This window comes from Myotis davidii, unplaced genomic scaffold, assembly GCF_000327345.1.
Source record: "Myotis davidii unplaced genomic scaffold, ASM32734v1 scaffold796, whole genome shotgun sequence".
NCBI lineage: Eukaryota > Metazoa > Chordata > Mammalia > Chiroptera > Vespertilionidae > Myotis > Myotis davidii.
In genome coordinates this window covers 328,420-336,329 of record NW_006287809.1, presented here as the reverse complement: position 1 = coordinate 336,329, position 7,910 = coordinate 328,420, and positions in this window count along the sequence as shown.

Below are 7,910 nucleotides of genomic sequence, written 5' to 3'. Positions count from 1 at the left end.
GAGCGCGGACTGCAGGGTGACGAGGAAATACAAAAAGAGCTTACACTGTGCAAATCAGTAGATTTGATTCTCTTCTGAATCAGATTTCCCTTCTGTTGCAAGTAAGATTGAAGTACTGCAGGGTGAGGAAGGAAAGGTAAGAACAGCTTGCTGTTTAGGCGTCTTACAGGTTTGATTCCTTGTTATCGAGAGAATGAATGAGACTAGAAATGAACTAGAATTGGGCTACAGGTGAGAAGGGTTTATTCCTTTTCTAGACACTGCATATAAGTTCTGTGCTTAGTAGTAATGCAGCCCCATTTGCATATGAGCCCCAAAGACTAAACATTTTAAGGTTCAGTCAGTCCTCTTCAGATTAATTTATATCCAGATGCTCTTCATTAGAGAAAGTAGGAAGTTTGAGGTTTGATCCGAGGGCAGGGACATAAAAAACATCTTGGTGGTGTGGCATTGAATTTCCATATCAAACCTACCTGAAAGGTGTCCCGCGCCAGCCTGACAGGTTGAGCAGGGCTGAGGTAGGGAGGTGGGAATTGAGAAAAGAAAGACAGGAGAGCAGGATCGGGAGGATTGCAGCTCAATCGAGGAACTGCAGCAAGTTTATTAACCACACAATGCTATTTATACACAAGACACTGAATAGGAGGTCTCAAGAGGAATGTATTCTTTGTTCCTCTTAATCTCTAAGGGAGAGACAGAGCAGAAGGACAAATTCTCGGTACAGCAAATCCCAGTAAATAGTTACAGACTTCTTGGTAAGCCATGAAAGGCTGTTCTCATTCTACAAAGGTTGCTCTCATTCTACTGAGAATCGCCATCCAAACAAGTCTGGGAAAACTGTGTGGGTAAGGGTCCCAGCTTAGCTAGACCCTTCAGGTGCAAGGACCTTGTCAGCTTACACCTGGTCTCCAACAAAAGGTTTGGTGAGGAATCCGGAACTAGGAAGGCATGGGGGATGAAAGAGGGCCTAAGGCTATCAGAGCGGCCTGAGTTGAGGCAATAAAACCGGTTGCCCAGAGATTCCTGACAGCTTGAATGGAATAGAGCTGTGGTTCTCACCTTCTGGCCCTTTAAATACAGTTCCTCATGTTGTGACACAACCATAAAATTATTTTCGTTGCTACTTCATCACTGTCATGTTGCTACTGTTATGAATCGTCATGTAAATATCTGATATGCAGGATGGTCTTAGGCAACCCCTGTGAAAGGGTCGTTCGACCGCCAAAGGGGTCGCGACCCACAGGTTGAGAACCGCTGGATTGGAGGCAATGGGTAGAGACAAATCCTCTGAGCCAATGGTAGGAAAAGTTGCTCCAATGTCATGGAAGAAATGCAGTTCCTGGTCCTCTGTTTTAAGTTAAGTGACCAGAGTTGGGGCCTGACGGGGATGGAAGTCCCCGATGGGGAATTGCCCCTCAGAAGGGGAAAAAGAACCTCCTAAGGCCCAGGCCGGGTAGCTCAGTTGGGTTAGAGCAGCGGTTCTCAACCTGTGGGTCACGACCCCTTTAGGGGTCAAACGACCCTTTCACAGGGGTCGCCTAAGACCATCAGAAAACACATATATAATTACATATTGTTTTTTGACTAATCACTATCCTTTAATTATTAAGTAAAGTGATTTAATAATCACTATGTTCAATTTGTAACAATGAAAGTACATCCTGCATATCAGATATTTACATTACGATTCATAACAGTAGCAAAATTATAGTTATGAAGTAGCAACGAAAATAATTTTTTGGTTGGGGGTCACCACTTTTACGGATTGGAGAGAGGGATAGAAACGTCAGTGATGGCAGAGAATCATTGATTGGCTTCTTCCTAATGCCCCCCACTGTGGATCGACCCTGCAGCCTTGGCATGTGCTTTGACCAGGAATCGAACCGTGACCTCCTGGCTCATGGGTCATGTTCAACCACTGAGCCATGCCGGCCGGGTGGGACCACTGATTCCTTTTTCCTCCTGTTTTCCTTTTTTTTTTTTTTAAGGAGATTTTATTTTATTATTTTTGTTGTTGTTAATCCTCATCCCAGGATATTTTCCCAATGCATTAGGAAGGTTGAGAACCACTGGGTTAGAGTCATCCTGATATGCCAAGGTTGTGGGTTTGATCCCCGGTCAGGGCACATGCAAGAAGCAACTAATGAATGCCTAGATAAGAGGAACAACAAATCGCTCTCCCTCCATCCTTTCTCTCAAATCAATATTTAAAAAAGAAGAAATGAAAAACCTGTATAACATGTTCCGCAAATGCTTTAGGACGCTCACCTTTCTGAGTGACCTTCGGCCAGATCCCCATCGAAGGAAAGGCCTCAAGGATCCCTCCTTTGAGGCCTCAACCTGTGTCATTTCCTGGCCATTTGCAGGAGCAACAGGGAGGGGTTCTGGCCACCAGGTTCCCCAGTGGGGAACTTTTTCCAGGAAGCCTTAACAAGAGTATAATCATGGGTAGGAAGAATGCTCCTTAAAAGCCAGTCAAGCCCTGGCTGGTTTGGCTCAATGGATAGAGCGTCAGCCTGCAGACTGGAGGGTCCCAGGTTCGATTCTGGTCAAGGGCACCTACCTCAGTTGCAGGCTCCTCCCCAGCCCAGGCCCTGGTCAGGGCTCATACAGGAAGCAATCAATTGATGTGCTTCTCTTACAGCAATATTTCTCTCTGTCTTTCCCTCTCTCTCCCACTCTCTCTAAAAAAATCCTCTCTGAAATCAATAAAAAAAAATTTTTAATTTACAAAAGTAAAAAAAGAAAGAAACAAATTATAGCCCTACCTGGTTTGGCTCAGTGGATAGAGCATCGGCCTGCTAACCGAAGGGTCCCGGGTTTGATTCTGGTCAAGGGCACATATATTGATTGCAGGCTCCTCCCAGCCCTGGCCCTGGTCAGGGCAGGTGCAGGAGGGAACCAATCTATGTTTTGCTCTGTCTTTCCCTCTCCCTTCCACTCTCTCTAAAATCAATGGAAAAATATCCTCGGGTGAAGATTTTAAAAATGTAATCCTATATAATAAAAGGCTAATATGCAAATCAACTGAACTATGACACACACTGACCACCAGGAGGCAGACGCTCAATGCAGGAGCTGCCCCCTGGTGGTCAGTGCGCGCCCACAGTGCTAAGGACCCTTCAGGGGATGTCTGCCTGCCGGCGTAGGCCCGCTCCCAGTCCCAGACTGTGAGAGGGCACGGGCTGGGCTGAGGGACCTCCGCCCCAGTGCACAAACGTTGTGCACTGGGCCTCTAGTCCTATATAATAAAAGGCTAATATACAAATTGTCCCTACGGGCCGGAATTCAACTGACCGGGAATTACACGTGCACTGACCACCGGGGGTGCGGGGGGGCGGGCAACAAGGAATATGGCAGGCTTCGGCAACGGGGCCTGCAGCCAGGGGAACGGAAGCCAGCCAGCGGTGGTGGCAGGCAGCGGGGAAAGGGAGGCCCCGGACTGCAGCTGGCAGCCGCTAGGGACCCTACCTGTGCATGAATTTCATGCACTGGGCCTCTAGTAATAATAATAAAGAAACAAGTTATAGAGGCAAAGGAGGTGCCCTTGGAGCTTAAAAGTGAGGAACATAAAGGTGTTGGGCCTAAGGAAGCGGGGGAGGGTGAGGAGAGGGGCATGCGCGGGGAGGGAAAGGCCCCAGGAGGGAGAGGTGCTGGGTCCTCAGTCCTAAGGGTTTTAAGGGTGGGGATTTTAAGAGAAGTCCCAGGGGAAGATCGAAATAGAATATTCAGTAGCTCTCCAGGTCTGTAGCTTCTCAGGGTCTAAGTCTCCAATGATTGATTGGTCCGGGCCAGGGCAGGGGGTCATTATCCCGAGGTCAGCCGTGGCTGGTTTTGCTTTTCTGGGCCTGGAGCTGAAATACAACTGAGGCCTAGATGTTCTCTCTAGGGAGGGGGGGGGGGCGCAACCGCAGGGCCAGCTATGCTAGGGGAGGGAAAGGTCACCCTGGGGTCCAGATCCCACCCTACAATTGTCCAGAGCTTATCACCCTGGGGACTTGGTACCTAGCCCATCACCCATGCCCTGCTCAGGTCTGTCTGACTGCCTCCCTCAGTTTAAAGATAGGCTGCTGCACAGCACAGGTGAAGTCTCTGCAGTGGGCTTCGGGATACCTTCCTAAAGCACATTGCACGGGAAGGCCTGAAGCTGATGGGTTTTGATGACAGATCCCTGGGAAGGAGGAGGAGCAGGTATGTCAAAGCCAGGGAGCCTCCCTATCAGCATTTACATAAGTAACCTGTGCCCACTCCTCCCTCCAATCCCCCCCAACCCCCACCCCACTCCCAGATCAGGCCAGAGTGCTTTCTGAGAAGTCTTGCAGGGAAAGGGAAGCTAGCTCTGGTTTGGTGGAAGCCAGAGGAGTTTTAATATTAACAGAATTTGCTGAGGGGGTAAGGTGTTGTAATGTACCCCGAGAATCACACAAGGACGCCTCAAGAAGTCGAATTAAAGAGTCACATTTACTGCAAATCCGGGACTATGAGGGGGCATTTCGCTCTCCCAGATCTCATAGCGCCCGCTCCAGCCCCCAACACCAGATTTATAGAGGCAAAGATCACAAAGGTATTGATTGCATGCCAGGGTTTGGAATGAGGACCCTGGTTTGCAAAAGGCAGTTTACAGAAGCAGCAGCAGCATGCTACCTAAATTATAGTTTCGGGGTCTCCGGATCACTGAATTGACAGAAACACGTTATCTAGAGCCCTTGGGTCTGGAATGAGGAACCTGGTTTGCAAAAAAGCGGTTTACAGAAGCAGAAGCAGTTTACTTAAGCATGTTATCTCAATTACAGTTTTTGGGACTCCGGAACACTGAGCCAACAGGGACCCGTTAACTGGAGCCCTCTGACCTTGGGATAACTGTGCTGTCCTTCCCAGGTAAAGGAAAATGTGCTTTCTAAGGCCAGTATGACCACAACCCATGGGATATTCACATTACAATCAATAGGGCATTTAATCGAATGGGGCGATTTATATAATTCAGAAAATTAACATAACTCTTCTATTATTTTAGCAAGAAAATCAGTACAGAAACCAAACAGCAGGGTTAGAGTTAAACTACACTTTCTACCTGAGATGATTGCTACCATACTTCAAAGCGAGATTTGGGGGAGGGGTGGTGGAGGAAGGGCCCAGAGATACAAAAATATCCTTGTCAGGGACAGGGCGATGGCGGTGAGGCAACTGTGGGGGTCCAGAATGAGTCACCCCAAGATGTGCCTCTGTGGTGTGCAGGTTGTTTTGAGCTGAAGGCAACTTTAGCTGCAGGCTCAACTTTAGCCTGCCTCCCACCCGAACTACCTACAAGAATTTGAATTAGAGGCCTTGCCCAGGAGAGAGTTTCAGAGATCATTTCTCCTGAGCTTCCGTTTACTGAAGATCGGCTCTTATCATCCAGCAATGACCCTTTTACGCCCCAAGGCAACTTACCACAGCTCTAGCTCCCTTATCTCTGAAGCGCTCCTGCTGTGAGCTCTCTGACTCTCACGGGTGTGCAGGGTTCCCATGCACCGGTATGTATAAAATCTGGTCATTTTCTCTGGCTAATCTGTCTCATGTCTATTTGATTATTAGACTAGTCAGAAGGACCTTGTGTATTAGGATAGAAAAAGGCCTTTCTTTTTCTTTGCCGTAGCCTGCCACAATTTATGGGAAGCACTTGTAGTTAAACCCCAAGATTGTTAGCTCCTGTTTCAAATAACCCCTCTGCTCAAACTGTTCAGCAAGACAAGTTACTCTCAAGGCTACATTACTGCATGCATAACCCTCCTCCCTGATGGTTAGCACAAAGTTCCCGTTCTCCCCTCCCCTTCAAACAGGCCTCCTTTGAACTCCTCATAACTTTTGCTCTGAGAATGTTTAACAGGCTTTAGGGAAACACTGATAAGACACCTCCCTAGGACACATGCCCCGGCCAGGACTGTCTCCAGGAGAACTAACAAAGAAAGGTCCCGGGTTTGATTCTGGTCAAGGGCACACGTGCCCGAGTTGCTGGCTCCATCCCCAGTTGGGGGCCTGCAGGAGGCTGTCAATCAATGACTCTCTCTCATCATTGTTTTTCTCTCTCTCTCCCTCTACCTTCCTCTCTGAAATGAATAAAAAATAGATTTAAAAAAGCAAGTAAAAGGGAGAGCCGCTTTTGTTCTTTGCCCTTGTATTGATTAGCAATGCACTGGCCCTTTTCCCTTCAGGGGAAGTAAAATAAACTTCCTCTCTGCTGTGAATTCTTTCACAGCCCGAGTCACCGGCCAAAACCCTAGCATTGTGGATTTTCATTTTTGTTTTGATTTCTGTTTTGTTTTTTTTAATCTAGAAAATTTTTACTTCTTTTACAGAGAGAGGAAGGGAGAGAGAAACAGCGGTTTTTTTGTTACACACATTTATGCATTCATTGGTTGCCTCTTTTTTTGCTGTGAATCCTAACCCGAGGATATTTTTTCCCACTGATTTTTTTTTTTTTTAGAGTGGAAGGGAGGGGTAGAGACAGAGAGAAACTTTTGATGTTTGAGAAACATCGATTGGTTGCCTCCAGCACTCGCCCCATCTGGGACTGCTGGGGATGGAGCCTATAACCGAGGTGCCAGCCCTTGACTGGAATTGAACCAGAGACCCTTCATTCCACGGGCCAATGCTCAACCACTGAGCCAACCCATCTAGTGAAAGGGCGAGGACTACGCCCTCCATCTTACCCTGGGTCCTCCATTTTTGGGCAGAGCCATGTGTTTCTTCCCGGAAGAAGCCGCTGCTGGCCACACCCAGGATTTCTCTGGACTAGCCAATGATAATCAAGGGAAGTGCACGCCATCACTATGACCACATCCTGTGTAATGAGACACTGACTAGCGCCTGGCCAATCGGCGGGGCCCACAGTCCCCTCTCCTGCCCTTACTCCACCCCCCTATAAAACCCACAGTCCCATCAGGCTTCGCTCTCTCTCAGCCACTGGGCTTACCGTTGCATTGGTGAGTGTGGTCGGGGAGCCGAACTAGTTCGAAATGAAGGACTCTTTGCTTTTGCATCGGACTGGCTGGCTCCCTGGTGGGCCCTTGGGAATCTTGAAATCTGGGCACAACATCTAGGGCCATTGGTTGCTTCTTATATGTACCTTTGGGATCAAACCAGCAACCTTGGTGTCTAGGGATGATGCTCTAACGGTCAGGGGTCAGCAAACTCATTAGTCCACAGAGCCAACTATCAACAGGACAACGACTGAAATTTCTTTTGAGAGCCAAATTTTTTAAACTTAAACTATATAGGTAGGTACATTGTTATTAACTTAATTAGGGTGCTCCTAAGGCTTCGGAAGCTCTTGTATGTGCCCTGACCAGGGATCGAACCCATAACCTTGGTTTTGCCGACCACGGCTCTAACCAACTGAGCTACTCGGTAAGGGCTGTTTTTAATCCTTTTTAAAAAATATATTTTTATTGATTTCAGAGAGGAAGAGAGAGAGAGAGAGAGAGAAACATCAATGATGAGAGAGAATCATGGATCGGCTGCTTCCTGCACACCCCCCACTGAAGATGGAGCCAGCAACCCGGGCATGTGCCCTTGACTGGAATCGAACCCAGGACCCTTCAGTCCACAGGCTGAAGCTCTTTCCACTGAGCCAAACCAGCTAGGGCAAAACTTCATTTTTAAATATGACCTTTTCTCCTTTCCCTTTAAAAAAGCGAATATAGTTTTACTGATTTCATAAAGGAAGTGAGAGGGAGAGAGAGATAGAAACACCAATAATGAGAGAGAATCATAGATCGGCTGCCTCCTGCACGCCCCACAATGGGGATTGCGCCCACAATTCTGGGGATGTGTGCTGGAGATGACTGATCAATGTTTCTCTTTCACTCTCACTTCCTTTCTCTCTAAAATCAATGAAACACACACATTTTTTTTTCAAACAGTTGAAAGAA